The sequence below is a fragment of the Aotus nancymaae genome, unplaced genomic scaffold (assembly GCF_030222135.1).
Source record: "Aotus nancymaae isolate 86718 unplaced genomic scaffold, 86718_ANA_hifiasm-v0.15.2.pri h1tg000011l, whole genome shotgun sequence".
NCBI lineage: Eukaryota > Metazoa > Chordata > Mammalia > Primates > Aotidae > Aotus > Aotus nancymaae.
Window position 1 is genome coordinate 5569681 of NW_026988422.1, and position 18396 is coordinate 5588076.

The 18396-nt window shown below is 35.6% G+C and overlaps 1 pseudogene; it reads left to right on the top strand.

Moving 5' to 3' along the window:
- Positions 1-17433: 17433 nt before the first annotated feature.
- LOC105734493 (ras-related protein Rap-1b-like) lies at positions 17434-17978 on the top strand (annotated as a pseudogene).
- The last annotated feature ends 418 nt before the right edge of the window (positions 17979-18396 follow it).

The window sequence follows — 18396 nt, forward strand, 5'->3', positions numbered from 1 at the left end:
CATTTCCTTAAAAATTAAGTTGATGTCCAAAATATACCCTTTTTCCTGAGAATGTAATATACTGTTTTGTCATCATTTATCTTTCTATATGGTTTATATAGTATAATTACTATTTTATTTATTCAACTTTTTCATAGGTTCTATGCTGCCTTTTGTTGTTACTTACTCACTTTTAAGTGAAATCAAGTGTTTCCAGGTCTGACCAAATGGCATGCTTACAGGACCAAACTCTCTGTGTCCCCTCACTGCTTCTCTGAATGATGTTGAAGCTCTCCTGTGACTTTAACCACAGAGCTATACAATATATAATTGATCTACATATCTATCCATCCATCCATCCATCCATCTGGCTACACAGTTTAATCTTTCACAGGCTAAAGGAGTCTAGGAATATAACTAGCAACAAACACATTCAGTGGAGAACACTCTCTTTGCCTGATTTTCTCTCTTCTTGTCCCAAGACCTTTCCAAATCTAGGATAACAGTATTAAAATTGTATATTCTATATATTGTCATTTAAACAGGAGTATTATTTTTTCCTATAAGAATCTTGACTAGCTCAGAGCTTATATTTCTGCTGATGATAGTATAAAACAAAGCCAAAAGTTAAAAAGAAACATAAAGTCTTACAAAGGTGACAAATACATCTCAGTTTTTTTTCAGGTTTGTGGCAGTTTCAGGGGATCTGAGTTTCCTTTAGGTCTGTATGTACACCATGTAACCCCCTGTCACCCAGCCCCTCTTTTGCTTACACAGCCCTCGGTCTTGGAGACTTACTTGTATGAATTATATAAAATGACTCACCAGATCTCCACTTCCTATCTGGGTTTCCAACAGAAAGCCAAGGTAAAGTTAAGACAGAAGAGTGAAACTGAAGATTTATATTTTCCTGAGTCCTCCCTACTGTGTCACCTTGATCCTTCAATCTTTTTCAGTGGGCCTCAGCAATGGATTGTATTACTCTGTTCTCATGCTGATAATAAAGACATATCCAAGGCTGGGTAATTTCTAAAAGAAAGAGGTTTAATGGACTCATAGTTATACGTGGCTGGGGAGGCCTTAGAATCATAGTGGAAAGCAAAGGAGAAGTAAAGACACATCTTACATGGTGGCAGGCAAGAGAGCTTGTACAGGGGAACTCCCATTTATGAAACCATCACATACATGAAACTTATTCACTACCAGGAGAACACTATGAGGGAAGCCACCCCCATAATTCAATTATCTCCACCTAAACCCACCCTTGATCTGTGGCAATTATTACAATTCAAGGTGAGATTTGGGTAGAGACACAAGCAAATCATATCAGGATCATCTTCTGAAATCTGGCTAACAGCCTCTTTCCTTTGCTTGTTCAGACTACAGCTAATCCTGCAACTGCTGAATTCTCACTGCTTTAGTGGAGTGATTTTTTTATGCATATGGTACTTGCTTAAGTTACTATAATATGCTACTGAATGTCGGCTGGTAAAACTTGGGATTGTTCTACAACCAGGGTAGAGAGGAGTACTTGCACTTCCAACTCCCCCACTCAGATACATCCTCCAATTTGGCACTTTTAGCCTGGCAAGAAACTCTGAGTCTCACCCATCCTCCATAAAATCTGCAGCTAAGGATGTTCATCAAACAATTTGCTGTATGTCATCCTCAGCCAGAGTGGCTTTTTGCAGGCCAGCTGTCTGTTGTCAAAAACTTTTCTAATTCACCATGTTGTTGTACACACTGAGTAGCTGAAGAATTTACATGTGATGGAGGGACATAGTTAGCTTAGAGACACTTGAATACGTATCTCTTATCTATTTCTAAACTATCACCTGACAGATGCAACCCTGCTCCAGACCTGTAATGAAGGCAAGGACTTTTCTAAGGAGATTTCAGTTTTGCTGTATCTATACTTGGCAGAAGAATATTCCAATCACCTTTACTCCAACCCATTTCTGAGACTATAATGGTGAAATGTCTATATAAAATATATATTTCATGGGATATAAAATTTTAAACTTTTTTACATGTAATTTAAAAATTTTGTTAATTCATTTTCTGTTTAACTTGGCCTCTACTTTAGGTAAGTGTCCATATATAATCAATTTTCTTATTTATTTTGCTAGCCCATTTGGGAGAAATTCAGATTTTCTCATTTAGCTGAGGTTTAGTTTCTGATTTAGGATCTTTCCTACAGAGACTGTTTTGTGCTATGAGAGCAAAAAAAAAAAAAAAAAAAAAAAAAAATCAGGGATAATCCCTGTCACTTGCAAGTGCTATTGTTTTGTCTGAACATAATTTTTCTTCTACTTTTCTAAAAGAAAGTTGATTCTTAGGGATAAAATATCTCTTATAGTAGGATTGCTTGTATTTTCTGTGTTACAAATTACACACTAGACCTCACTGTGCTAGGTTAGAGTACTCCCAACTTTGATTTAGAATAGCACTTACAGATTCTTGAATTATTTCAAACCCCTATTGAGAAGCTAGGAAGACCAGCTACCCATAGTTATGACTCATTTGTTGTAACTTCCATTTTCTGCAGTATCAGAATGATGATCTTTCATTGAGGCAAAAGTGGTTTCTATTGGAGGATGCAGAGTTTCCCATAAAATACCTTGACCACTAACCAGCATACCATCAAAATATTTGCCAACACCTTTTAGAGGTTTTAAAAGGATTTTCTATTAACATTTTACATAACACTGAAATGCTTTCACAAAGATGAGAAGTATGTGTTGGCAACTGAAAAATTCTTTCAATATGACACCTTTCTAAGTCTGGAAGAAATTCTTGTATGCAGCACTGAGTTTTACCATGTTCTAATTTTGATACTAGAGAAGGTTCTTTGCTATTTTTCCCACTTTGGAATATTCAGTGAGTCCCTGAGATGGCGATTTTGAGTGCTATTTTCCTTCTGTCATCTTTCCTGAAAGTTCTTGAGGTTACTTGGAGAAATAAGAAGAGATTAGGAAGGAGAAGAGAAGTCAGGTAATCTTCTAGACAAACAGTAGTAACAAACATATACAAAGACTCCAAAAGTATATGTTCATGTGACAGAACATGTGCTTTGACACGTTCACAGAAACATAAAGAAATATTTCAATAACAAGTGTATACTGAAGAAACTGACCATAACCAACTAGTTCACTATTTATATAAAAATAATTTGCAATATTTTTTCTAGATGTATTATTTATAAAGTTATACAATTAAGACTTTACTAGCTTTAAAATAAATATATGTAGGTGGGAAACCAATCTCTTCAATCTCAGTTGTATTTTTCTAAAATTATAAATGTTGTGTTTCTTTTTTATAATAATAAGGCTTTGCAGAATATGCTAGACAAAATAGTGAATAAATGTTATTTTATAAATTTGTAGGTAAAAATTAATGAGGGTTAACATAACAGAGAGGCCAGATTAACATCTAATATTTGAAAGGCATCTATTGACATATTGGGCAAGAGCAACATGTACACAATTTCCCTCATCCAATCTCATATGAAAACTTAAATTTACCATGTAAAAAGGATGTAGCTTTTCCAGTGTAGCTGTGTTTTTGAAATCTTGTTATTAAATGCTAAAGGGGATTACCTCTTTTTAAAGCTCTGATCACTGGCTGAGAACAATTACTTTACCAAGAGAATTTCTAAAATATTATTTTTATTAAATATTTTTATGTAATAATTAATCAGGTAATTTATTTCAATTCCTCAACCTTCTCCATTTATCAACAACCTCTCCACTGTTCTCTATCGCTAGACTCATAGTAAGATGAAATAATAAAAGATATATTGTTCTTCCAAGTGTACTGCTTGAAAAACCATGTCATTTGCTTTTGGAACTCATGCTATTTCCCTTGTGAGTTTCATTTAATATACTTTACATATATTTCTTACAGGTGTTGAAAAACCCCAGTCTCTGCTTATAGAAAGACCATATTTCACAGCTGGAAATTGGTTGTAAATAGAGGGTTATATTTCGCTTGAAGAAATACATATTTAAACTAGTAATTACAATTTATTGTGCTGTCCTTATAAAGCCTAACCGCCCCTTGGCTTCTCTACACCATTCATGCTAATTCTCAGACAGAAGTTTTCAAATGAAAATAAACGTTATAAATCTTTTAAAATGATCATGAAGATACATTTTGTGAAACTATAAAAACCATTAAATTGACAATGATAATATTGTGTGCATGGGCATATCTTAAAACCATGGATCTATATCATTTAACAAGAAGAACTCAATATGCTACATAAGTGGTGAGTACTCTTCAATTATCCCCATTATCAAGAGGGAGAGACAAACTGATGGGAACGTTAAGCAGCTGCTGGGAGTCTAGACGAACAGAACTTGTGAATTTCCTAAATTGTCTGACCAAACTATGTTTGCTGTGAAAAAAATATAGTGTTTAAAGGAATTATTAATTATTGAGAGATGAAAGAAATTGCTAATTACTTGGTGTATGCAGAGTCTCCAGGCTGGATATCTACGGCATCTTAATTTTAGCCAGTCATATTTCATTATACTGTAATGCTATAACCACATTTTATTGCCCTCAAACCTCAATTTTAGTGCATATCTTATAATTAAAACGTTATATTCCACCAATCCTTGCAGTACCAAAAATTATTTCCAATTTCTCCTTTGTCCTACGTCATACTTTTTGGTGAAATTCTCATAATAACTTCATTTGTCCAATAGTATTTACAACACTGTTATATGACTAGGATGAGTCTTAGGTAATTACCTAGCTCTTTGATCTTGAACACTATATACTGTTCTATGCACAGTTAAGGAAACTAACTCATATATACATGAGGCAAACAGTTTAGGCTAACATCCATTATTATACAATTTAGTTGTTTATTTTCTCCCTTCTATATGGAGGAGTAGTAACCCTGTAGTTTTCCAGTCAAAAAAGGAAAATCAACATTACTCTGTATTGCACACTTTGATGCTTCTTTCATAACTTTCATAAAGGGGCCAACTTTTACTCAACTGACAAGACTATTTGTATTTGAAAATATAATATGTTGAATCAAAAGATTCCAATGACATAGGCTTCCTTCTGAAATATAGTTAGTTCCATTCAAACCAATAGAACTAAAAATGGGAAAGAAAAAGATGGTTTCTTAAGGAGATGCTGGGCAAGATAAAAGTGTGTATTACTCACTGTGTTTTGGAAACTTAAAAAGGGAAAGTCATATTTTGCCGTATGTCCACAATTATAGACTAGCACCATTATAACATTGTAAGAAACATGTGCTATAGAAAGAGATGTCCCAAATTCCCCACTGTGGAGAACATTTTATTTCTCTAAAAATAATCTAAATCCATTGTTATGGCAAGGTGCTTCCTAATGGGATTTTAATGTAATAATAATTTTAAGTTTTATTCCTAGAGCATAAAAGAAATAGTAGAAATATACTCATTTACAGGCACTAATAGATTCTTCTAGTGAATACATCAACATTTTTATTGTTGTTAGTAAAGCAGCACTTACTTTTAGAAAAAGGCATTCATTGCCTTATACAGTTCACCAATCCCTATGTTCTGCAATTTGAACTTCTTTCTCTAAAACTCAGATAATTTCAAAGAACATTTCAGAACAATAATAATTACCATACATTCCTCCTTAGAGCCGTCTACATTTTGTAAATATCATCTTATTCCAGGCTTTTCTTTTTCCTTTTGAAAATTGAAGCTTAGCTTATTGATGAGTAAGCAAAAATCCTGAGCAAATATTTGGTCAGGATAATTGGCTTCAGGGAATTATTACATTTTACTGATACTCTAACAAGTTAACAAGTTACCTTGAGCTGTAGCTACAAAATAGTTTAACATAAAATCATTTGTGAAAAGAGTACATGCTGCCTGCTGGTTAACTAATCAACGACAAAATTACATAATACAACTCCTAAGAGGCATGTATATTTTGTGAGTTTCAGAATAGGTCAATTCATCTAATAAACAGAAAAAGAGGGGGCAGGGCCCAGATGGCTGACTAGAAGCAGCATCAATGGGAGGCTCCTGCCAAAAAGATCCAAAACAGCTATAAATCCTGCACCAGCAACCATGGTATCCAGATTCTGTCATTAGGACTGACTAGGCAGCTGGCTTGACCCATAGAGATGAATGCAGAGCAGTATGGTATGACGGCCCACCTGAGAGCCACGTGGGGCAGAGGAGCTCTCCCTCTCAGCCAAGGGAGGTGCTGAGTGAGTGTGCTACCCAGCCTGGGAAACTGTTCTTTCCATGGAACTGCGCAACCATGGATGGGAAGATCCCACCCAGTGGCCCACGCCCACCAGGGCCTTGGGTCCCAACCATGGAGCCATGCAGCTCGGTTAAAATTTGCCTAAGCCTGCTGCATTCCGTGGGGAAGCGTGGCCATCACCACTGCTGTGGATGCCTGCTGTTTAAGCCAACGGAGCTCCTTGGTGGAGGGCAGCAGCCAATACTGCAGCTGCAGGGCCTCCCTGCAGAAACTCCAACCCTAGTCAGGGGCTCAGGAACAGAACTCTGATCTCCCTGGACCTGAGTCCCTAGGGGAACAGATGGCCTTAGTCTCCACAAACCAGCAGACTTAGTCTTTCCTCCTGCTAGCTCTGAGGAACTCGGGTTTTCCCCCAGTGCAGCACACCCCTACCGAGGGACAGTGAAAGTGCCTCATTAAATGGGTCCTGCTTCCTGTGCCACCCAACTGGGTGAGTCCCATCAACAGGGGTTCTTAGATATCCTATACAGGACCATTCCTATTGGCATCAGGTCAGTGCCCCTCAAGGCTGGAGATCCCAGAGGAGGGAGCAGGTACCCTTCTTTACCATTCTCCAGCCTCGAGTGACATCTCCAGGCATGGGAGTGAACCAGATGAACAGGGCCTGAAGTGAACCCCCAGCAAACTTCAGCAGCCCTACAGAAGGAGGACATGACTATTGAAAGAAAAATAAACAGGCAAACAGAAAGCAACAACAACAGCATCAGCAAAAAATGTCCCCACAAAAACTTCATCCAAGGGTCAGCAGCCTCAAAGACTGAGACTAGACGAACTCACGAAGATGAGAAAGAATCAACAAAAAAACACTGAAAACTCAAAAGGCCAGAATGCATTTTCTCCTCCAAATGATTGCAACACCTCTCCAACGAGGGTGCAAAACTGGATGAAGGATGAGATGAGTGAATAGACAGAAGTAGGCTTCAGAAAATGAGTAAAAACAAACTCATCTAAGCTAAAGGAGCATGTTCTAAACCAATGCAAAGAAGCTAAGAACCTTGGAAAAAGATTAGAGGCACTGCTAAGTAGAATAAATAGTTTAGAGAGGAACACAAATGACCTGACGGAGCTGACAAATGCAGCACGAAAACTTCATGAAGCATACACAAGTATCAATAGCCGAATTAATCAAGTGGAAAAAATAACATCAGAGATGGAAGACTTACTGACATAAGGCAGGCAGACAAAAGTAGAGAAAAAAGAATAAAAAGGAATGAACAAACCCTCTGATACATATAGGACTATTTAAGAAGACTGAACCTATGAGTGATTGGAGTACCTGAAAGAGATGGGGAGAATGGAAACGAGTTAGAAATCACACCCCAGGATATTATCCAGAAGAACTTCTCCAACCTAGCAAGTCAGGCTAATATTCAAATTCAGGAAATACAGAGAACACCATGAAGATACACCACAAGAAGATCAACCCCAAGACACATAATCATTAGATTCCCCAAGGTCAAATGAAGGAAAAAATGTTAAGCAGCCAGAGAGAAAGGCCAGGTCACCTACAAAGGGAAGCCCAACAAACTGACAGCAGATCTCTCAGCAGAAACCTTACAAACCAGAAGAGAGTGGAGGAGAATTCAACATTCTTAAAGGAAAGCATTTTTAACCCAGAATTACATATTTGGCCAAACTTAGCTTCATAAGCAAAGGAGAAGTAAAATCTTTTTCAGAAAAACAAATGCTGAGGGAATTCATCACCACCAGGCCTGCCTTGCAAAGAGCTCCTTTCCACTAAACATGGAAAGAAAAAACCAGTACCAGCCACTGCAAAACACACGGAAATATAAAGACAAGAGACAGCAAGACTATGAAGATATGCCATCAACCAGTGCAAAATAACCACCTAGCATCATGATGACAGGATCATATTCACACATAACAATATTAACCTTAAATGTAAATGGGCTAAATGCCCCAGTTAAAAGACACAGACTGGCAAATTGGATAAAGTCAAGACCCATTAGTGTGCTGTATTCAAGAGACCCATCTCATGTGCATAGACACACATAGGCTCAAAATAAAGGGATGGAGGAAAATTTACCAAGCAAATGGAAAGCAGAAAAATCAGAAGTTTCAATCCTAGTCTCTGACAAAATAGTTTAAACCAGTAAAGATCAAAAAAGACAAAGAAGAGCATTACATAAGTAAAGGGATCAATTCAACAAGAAGAGTTAACTATCCTACATATATATGCAACCAATCCAGGAGCACCCAGATTCATATAAGTTATTAGAGACCTATAAAAAGACTTAGGTTCCCACACAATAACAGTGGGAGACTTAAACATCCCATTGTCAATATTAGACAGATCATTGAGACGGAAAATTAACAAGAATATTCAGGACTTGCACCCAGCTCTGGACAAAGCAGACTTAATAGACATTTACAGAACTCACCACCTTAAATCAACAGAATACACAATCTTCTCAGAACCACATGGCACTTACTCTAAAATCAACCACATAATTGTAAGTAAAACACTCCTCTGCAAATGTAAAAGAATGGAAATAATAACAAACAGTCTCCCAGACCACAGTTCAATCAAATTAGAACTCAGGATTAAGAAATTCACTCAAAAACCTCATGACTAAATGCAAATTGAACAACCTGCTCCTGAATGACTCCTAGGTTTGAAACTAATGAGAACAAAGAGATAAAGTACCAGAATCTCTGGGATGCAGCTAAAGCAGTGTAAAGCGGGAAATTTATAGCACAAATGCCCATATAAGAAAGCTAGAAATGTTCATATCAACACCCTAACATCACAATTAAAAGATTAGAGAAGCAATAGAAAACAAATTTTAAAGTTAGCAGAAGATAAGAAATAATTAAGATCAGAGTGGAATTAAAGGAGATAGAGACATAAAAATCCCTTCAAACAATCAATGAATCCAGGAGTTGCTTTTTTGAAAAAATTATCAGAATAGATAGACTGCTAGCTAGACTAATAAAGAAAAAGAGAGAAGAATCAGATAGACAATAAACAACGATGAAGGGGATATAACACTGACCCCAAAGAAATACAAACTACCATCAGAGAATACTATAAATACCTGTATGCAAATAAACTAGTAAATCTAGAAGAAATGAATAAATTCCTTGACACATACCCTTTCCCAAAACTAAACCAGAAAGAGGTTGAATCCCTAAATAGACCAATAACAAGTTCTGAAATTGAAGCAGTAAAAAATAGCCTACCAACCAAAACAAAAGCCCACTACAAGATGGATTAACAGCCAAATTCTATCAGAGCTACAAAGAAGAGCTGATATCATTCCTTCAGAAACTATTCCAAACAATTGAAAAGGAGAGACTCCTCCCTAACTCGTTTTATGAGGCCAGCATCATCCTGACACCAAAACCTGGCAGAGACACAACCAAAAAAATTCAGGCCAATATCCCTAATGAACATCAGTGAGAAAATCCTCAATAAAATATTGGCAAACCAAATTCAGCAGCACATCAAAAAGCTTATCCACCAATAAAGCTTCATCCCTGCAATGCAAAACTGGTTCAACACACACAAATCAATAAACATAATCCATCACATAAACAGAACCAATGATAAAAAACACATGATTATCTCAATATGCAGAAAAGGTCTTTGATAAAATTCAATGTCCCTTCATGTTAAAAATTCTCAATAAACTAGGTATTGATGGAACATACCTCAGAATAATAAAAGTTATTTGTGACAACCCACAGCCAATGTCATAATGAATGGGCAAAAGCTTAAAGCATTCCCTTTGAAATCCAGCACAGGAAAATGATGCCCTTTCTTACCACTCCTATGCAACATAGTATTGGAAGTTCTGGCCAGGAAAATCAGGCAAGAAAAAGAAATAAAGTGTATTTAAATGGAAAGAGATGAAGTCAAGTATCTGTTTGCACATGACATGATCCTCTATTCAGAAAACCCCATCGTTTCAGCCCAAAACCTTTTAAAACTTGTAAGAAACTTCAGCAGTTTTAGGATACAAAATCAATGTGCAAAAATCACAAGCATTCCCATACACCAACAATAGACAAGCAGAGAGCCAAATCATGAATGACCTCCCATTCACAATTGCTACAAAGGGAATAAAATACCTAGGAATAAAGCTAACAAGGGACATGAAGGACCTCTTCAGGGAGAACTACAAACCACTGCTCAAGGAAATAAGAGAGGATATAAACAAATGGAAAAACATTTCATCTTCATGGTTAGGAAGAATCAATATAACAAAAATGGTCATACTGTGCAAAGTAATTTATAGATTCAATGTTATTCCCATCAAACTACCACATCGTTCACAGAAAAAAAACTACTTTAAAATTTATTCATATGGAACCAAAAAAAGGCACATAGCCAAGATAATCCTAAACAAAAAGAACAAAGCTGGAGGCATCACACTACCTGTCTTCAAACTATACTACAAGGCTACAGTAACTGAAACAGCATGGTACTGACACCAAAACAGACATATAGACCAATGGAACATAATAGAGACCTTAAAAGTAAGACTACACATCTACAATCATCTGATTTTCAACAAACCTGTCAAAAGCAAGCATGGGAAAAGGATTCCCTATTTAATAAATGGTGCTTGGAAAACTGGCTAGCTATATGCAGAAAGCCAAAATGGGAACCTCTTCTTTATACCTTAAATACAAATTAACTCAGGATGGATTAAAACCCAAAACCATATAAACCCTAGAAGAAAATGTAGGCAATATCATTCAGGACACAGACATGAGAAAAGATTTTATGGTGCCATCGCCAAAAGCAACTGCAACAAAAGCAAAAATCGGCAAATGGGATCTAATTAAAGAGCTTCTGCACAGCAAAAGAAACTATCATAAAAAAAAAAAGGTGACCTACAGAATGGGAGAACATTTTTGCAATCTATTTATCTAACAACGTCTAATATCCAGATTCTACAAGGAACTTAAACAAATTTACAAGAAAAAAAACATAAGCCCATCAAAAAATGGACAAAGAATATAAACAGACACTTATGAAAAGAAGACATTTATGTGGCCAAGAAACCTATGAAAAAAAGCTCAACATCACTGATCATTAGAGAAATGCTAATCAAAATCACAATAAGATACCATGTTATGCCAGTCATTAAAAAGTCAAGAAATAACAGATGCTCACGAGGCTATGGAGAAATAGGAACACTTTTACATTGTTGGGGAGACTGTAAATTAGTTCAACCATTTTGGAGGGTAGTGTCATGACTCCTCAAGGATCTAGAACCAGAAATATCAGTTGACCCAGCAAACCCATTACTAGGTATATAAACAAAGGAATATAAATTATTCCATTATAAAGATACACGCACATGTATGTTTGTTGCAGCACTATTCCCAACAGCAAAGTTGTGGAACCAACCCAAATGCTCATCAGTGATAGACTAGATAAAGAAAACATGGCACACATACACCATGGTATACTATGCAGCCACAAATAAAGAATGAGATTACATTATTTGCAGGTATATGAATGAATCTGGAAGCCATCATTCTCAGCAAACTAACACAGAAACAAGAAACCAAACACCACATGTTATCAGTCATGAGTGGGAGTTGAACAATGAGAACACATGGATACAGGGAGGAGAACAACAGACACTGAGGCCAGTCGGGGTTTGTAGGGGCAAGGGAGGGAGAGCATCAGGACAAACAGCTAATGCATGTGGAGCTTAAAACATAGGCGATGGGTTGATAGGTGCAGAAAACTACTGTGGCACATCTGTATCTATGTAACAAACCTGTATGTCCTGCACATGTATCCTAAAACTTAAACAAAAAAAGAAATAAGAAAAATAAACAAAATAAATCATATTAATTTTCCTGTTTTACATTTACAGGTTGTTACATAAATTGGCAAAGATGTCTCCTGTGTATTGATCTAAAATGGCTCCATGTGGTTTACTTCTTTTCTGCAACCCAAAGTTTACTAGTAATAAACTCAAACACTTCGAAATCAAATTATTTATAATATGTAGTCCAAATAAACATATTTTTATTCTGTTAGAGCCTATTTATATACTCATCAAAACTATATCTTATGAATAAGAGATAGGGAAGGAAGTGGAGCAAGAGTGTCAAATAGAACCTTCTATCAATCATCCTCAACCTGATAGGAACACCTAATTGAACAAGTATCCACACAAGAATGTAACTTCATAAGAACCTCCAATTAGCTTAGTAATCACAGTAACTGGTTTTAACATTATATCAATAACAGAGGCATTGAAGAGGAAAAGAAAGACAAGTTTTCAATTGCCAATATCACCCCTCCTCCAACCTCCAGCAGGTTCAGTGGCTGCAGGGTGTGGGGAGAGAATATGTACATTTGGGGAAGAGAAAGTAAGTTGAGTTGTGGGACATTACATTGGAACTCAGTGGTCCCCTAGTACAGTGGAAATGAACATAGGGCAGAATTCAGCTGGCTCCCATGGAGGGAGCATTTAGACCAGTCCTAGCCAGAAAAGAACTGTTCATCCCAGCAGCCAGGACCTGAGTCCTGGTAAGCCCCACCACCAAGCACTCTGGGGTCACAAAAAAACTTGAAAGGCAATCTACGACGCAGGGACTGCAATTCCTGGTGTTGTACTGGGCTAGCATTAGATAAATCACCCAGATGGAAACAAAGATACATTGGAATTAATCTGCACTGTCAACCAAATGGACCCAATCAAAATTTACAGAACATTTTATACAGCAACTGCAAAATACACATTTTTCTTCTCAGCTCATGAATCATTCCCAAGGATAGACCATATGTTAGGCCACAAAACAAGTCTTAAAAAACTCAAAAAAATTGAAATCATCTGCCCACAATGGAATAAAACTAGAAATCAATAATAAGAGGACCTTTGAAAGCTATACAAACACATGGAAATTAAACAATATGCTTCTGAGTGTTCAGTAAGTCAATGAAGAAATTAAGAAGAAAATTGCTAAATGTTTGAAACAAATGAAAATGGAAACGCATGACATTAAAATTTATGGGATGCAGAAAAAGCAGTATCAGCGCAAAGTTTAAAACAAGCACCTATATCAACAAAGGAGAAAAACTTCAAATAAACAACCTAACAGTGCATATTAAAGAACTAGAAATGCAAGAGCAAACCAAATCCCAAATTGGTAGAAGAAAATAAAGTATAAAGATTATAGCAGAAGTAAATAAAATTGAAATGAAGAAAATAAACAAAAAAAAAAATGAAATCAAAAGTTTGCTTTGACAAGATAAACAAAATCCACAAATCCTTAGCCAAACCAAGAAAAGGGAGAAAAACCGAATAAAATCAGAGATGAAAGAAGAGTCATTAAAACTGACAACACTGAAATTCGAAGAATCATTAGAGAGTACTGTGAGCAACTGTATGCCAATAAATCGAAAAATCTAGAAGTAATGAATAAATTCATAGGCACAACCTACTAAGATTTAACAATGAAGAAATCTAAAACCTGAGCAGACCAATATAAAGCAATGAAGTCAAAAATGTAATACAAAAGTCTCCCAGCATAGGAAACCTGGGACCTAACAGCTTCACTGCTGAAATTTACCAAACATTTCAAGAAGAATGAATGCCAATCCTACTGAAACTAGGGGAGTAAGGAGTACTTCCAAACTCACTCTACAAGGTCATTATTACCCTGATACCAAAATCATATAAAGAGACATCATTAAAAAACACTATACTCAGCCTCCTGAGTAGCTGGGACTACAGGCATGTGCCACCACACCCGGCTGTGCCATTTTTTCTAATAGGAACATGATTATTTCTGGATCATAAATGTAATAACTTATATGATATTGAACAGTATGTGAAAAAATTCTAGTTATAGAAAGTAACACAATTGTCTTCTATAAAATTGTTTTATTGACTAAAAAAATTACCAAAGTAATTGTTTAAGTATAGTTAGAAAAGTTTACTCCATTAAGCTTTCCCAGTTAATGACAAATAGTAAGTAATACAAGTAGTAAGGACAATTTGAACCAGATGTCTGTATCCTTCCTGCAGCGTTAAACTTATTTGTGGGTTTTCTTTTCTTTTTCTTTTTTATGACAAAATAATCTGCCTTTTATATCTACTTGCTAAATATTCAGGCACCTCTTCTGATATCTGATATCCTCTAATTGGTTTTCTTTCTATGTATTTGAGTTCACTCTTCTCTCTTTAAATCATTTTTAATGATTGTTGGGACATTTCATTCATTCTCAGGAATTCATACATTGTCTAGTTGTTGACTCCAAAAATCATTTTCATGTACAACTTTCTTCTGAGCCCCATCTTGTACATATTCATTACTTTACATTTATTTTAAGCCTCACATATTCAAAATTGAATTTTTTATTGCTTCAGTAAATATGACTCTATTTTCCCATACCCATAAGCATTTCCATCCCAATAAATTTTTGACTTCTAAATTATTTCACCTATGCAATTAAGCAAAAATTTATAAATTATGCCAATTTTACCACCAAAATATATACTGACTTGTTGAGTTTTCTCCATTTTAATAGGCATATGCCTAGTTCAGGCCAGAATTAACTCCTCTCCCACCAAGGCACATCTCACAGTTATATGGTGATATCCCAGTGGTCATGGTACATAACACACCTCTTCTCAGTATTCTCCACATATCATGATATGCTTAAAATATAAATTTGCTTAAAATATAAATCAGATCCTGACTGTTGAAAAACAATTATCCATGGGTTGCTTGCATTTCTGCATGTCTTGTGAATGGAAGCAATTATCTATCCTTCGAAAAATCTAGACTGTTTTTTGAAGGATATTTTTAGAGCAAATAGATAATTTTCAAAGATAATGTATCTCCTACTAGACCCAAGTGTAAGCATGTTTACAGTCCTTTATAATGAAGATGACATCTTTCCCTTGAGAAAGGGCAGAGTATTCATTACTAAAGATTAATGTTTCATCAGTTCAGAATCCCTCTCCTGCAATAGCACCTATTCATTGCCTGTCCCAGTCTCCGTCTGTGCCCATCTGCATTGCTGATGTGAGACTTGGAAACAAGAAGAATTGGGACAGATAAGTAGATTCTTATGCTACTTGCAATGCTGTGAATGACAATGGCCTTTGGCTCTGTTTCATGAGTCTCAAGCCTTCTACCTAATACTGTTAGGCTAATTTATAATCTTGCAAGTAAAGTAAAATCTACAACTATTTATATTTCTTAATAATCTCTCTCTCTCTCTCTCTCTCTCTCATATTAGTATTTCACTATAATACCTTAAAGAAAGGTGTTTTTGTAGAACCTGAGATGTTCTGCAGGATCTGTATATAACAATCTCATTTGGTATAGTGCCACTTTCCCATTTATTTTCTGGAATTTAGCCATTCCAACCTTTCTTTAGTTTCTGAAATATGTTAACGTTTTTCTTACTTCATGGCTTTTCCTCTACCCTCTTATCCTAATATGACTCTCCTTCTTAACTTTTAGAATCTGTCTCTTCAGTTCTCCAAAAGAAAGTCCGTCTTAATCAGCCTCTCACTCCTTCATCCTCATACACATGCCATTGTTCACTATCAGTTACCTGGTTTCTTTCCTCCTAGTTCTCACCACAGTGTGATATTTTAGTTGACTAGTTATTTGTTTTTGTCTGTTTTCCCAGTAAGTTGTATTTCTAAATCTCAGCACAGAGTTAGAATAGAGTAGGTTTTCATTATGTCCTTGTCATATACCTAATGTGGTTATATGATTTTCTATGTCGAACTTGTATGGAAAAAAGAAACATTTATTTATATAGTTAATAGATTTCTAGACCTACTAGAAATTTATTATGAACTAGAAAAGAACCACAGTGTTCTAAAATCCACAATATGTAATCAATAAATTTACCTTAACTCTGTATCCATGTATTTATTCTAGTGTTAAAACATGAAGTGAAAAATAAACATTTCTTTTGATTGATTAAGGTTATATCTATATGAGCAGTTCACCGAACACAAAGTAGAGAATGGACTAGAGTTTTGGAAAAATATTGAATACAGTTGGAATCAGAGAAAATAATCAACTATGTGTCTTTGGCTTTTTTAAAATTGTACTTTTCTTTCTATATCATTTAATTTCAAATTAACTTAATATTTGGGTCTGCTGAGTTTCCAAACAGTTTTGAAACTGAAAACTAAATTGTCTCAGTTAAGAGTTATACTTAAAGCAATAATCGATACCCCTGACTTAGTCATAAATGCAACATACATTATTCAGTTGGTGGTGGGAGGTACATGTATAATTTTGCTGTAAATGGGGCTCTCAAAGATGGTCATATAACAGACTGTGTGAAGTACAACCTCAAAGTGGGCATCTCAGATTATCCCAGTGACAACAGCTCCTAAACTGCTAGTAAAACTATATCTGAAGGGATAAAAAACGCAGGTCACTGGTAATTGCATAAAGGGCAACTTGGCTTCTTTGGTTGACAGAAATACAGTTTTTCAAGTTAAACTGATTGATGCAAAGATTTCTGTGAGTTATGTGAACAGAAATATTTCAGAAAGAGTGAGGATTGCTTTAAAACTCCCATCACTGCTGTGTTACCTTAAGCCCAGCACTTACTATCTCAGTCTTTTATGCGGCCCATTCACCCAAATGATGTTAAGTTCTCTCTGGATTCAAGGCTTCTCTGAGTCTGAGTAGTAAAAGACACTGGCCCTGAGGCATATATTAGGAAATCTTGAACAAAGAGATAGAAAGTGTTAATGTTACTTTGTTGTTTCTTTTAACTTAAAGGGAACTAAGTATCATAAACACTTTTCAGAGCTTTATCAGGCTCTGAATTTTAGTTTTTGGCAGAGAGAAATCTCAATGGCAAAATGCAAAAATGAGAAAAATATTACTGATAAGAAAGATATATAAATACCAAAATTATATCTCAAATTATATCTCACTATGGAGATATAATTTAATCAAAAGTAGGAAGATATGAAAACAAAGTAGAAACAAATATTTCTTTCTTTTCACACCCATTAAAATTTTCTAGAAATCTTGAGACTTGCAGAGCCAAGCATGTAAACCAGCCAGAGGGGTTGCAGTGACAGGACTACAGTGGAGCCACTAAGAGGGAGTGCAGGGTGAAACTGGCTGTGGGGACCCAGTGACAGGATGGGAGGCATTAGGTTTTGACAAGTTTTCATCATGCATGAGTATAAGCTAGTCATCCTTGGCTCAGGAGCCATTGCAATGTCAGCTCTGCCTTTACAATTTGTCCAAGGATATTATATTGAAAATTATGATCCTATGATAGAAGACTCTTATAGAAAGCAACTTGAAGTAGATACACAACAGTGTATGCTTGAAATCTTGGATACCACAAAAACAGAAAAATCTGCAGCAATGAGGGATGTGTACATGCAAACTAAACAAGGCTTTGCATTAGTTTATTTCATCATAGCACAGTCCACATTTAATGATTCCCAATATCTAAGATTCTTCAAGTTAAAGACATTGATGATGTTCTAATGATTCTGGTCAGTAATAATTGTGACTGGGAAGATGAAAGAGTTGTAGAAAAGGAACAAGGTCAAAATCTAGCAAGACAGTCGACCAACACTGCATTGTTATAATCTTCTTCAAAATTACAAATAAATGTTAATTAGCTATTTTATGACCTAGTGCAACAAATTAATAGAAAAACTCCAGTGTCTGGAAAGGTTTGCAAAAAGTCATGTCAACTGGTTTAATATACTAAACGCCTTGTAGCTTTGAGCTAGGTCTGAAGAACTGTTGCCCAATTTAACAGTGCATTCCAACTTTCTTAAACCTACCAACATCTTAGAGACATTCTTCATCCACCAACATGGTAAATGTATGAAAATGGTGTGTTGTATTCTTTAACATGCCCCCTACTTTGTATTGAAGAGTACAATAATGTAAATCCTAAAAGTACCACTAATTTAGCATAATAAAAGAAAGTCCAAAGAACCCCTATAAAGACTACCCCATATAACTTTCTTTAATACTTGTAGCTTACTGTCATTTTTAAAAATAAATTCAAGATATTTGTCATTGTATTGTACAAAATAAGCACTTTGATTAACACAGCTATATAGTTTTATAACTTTTTAAAAAAATTATAAAGTCAATTATTAATTAAAAATT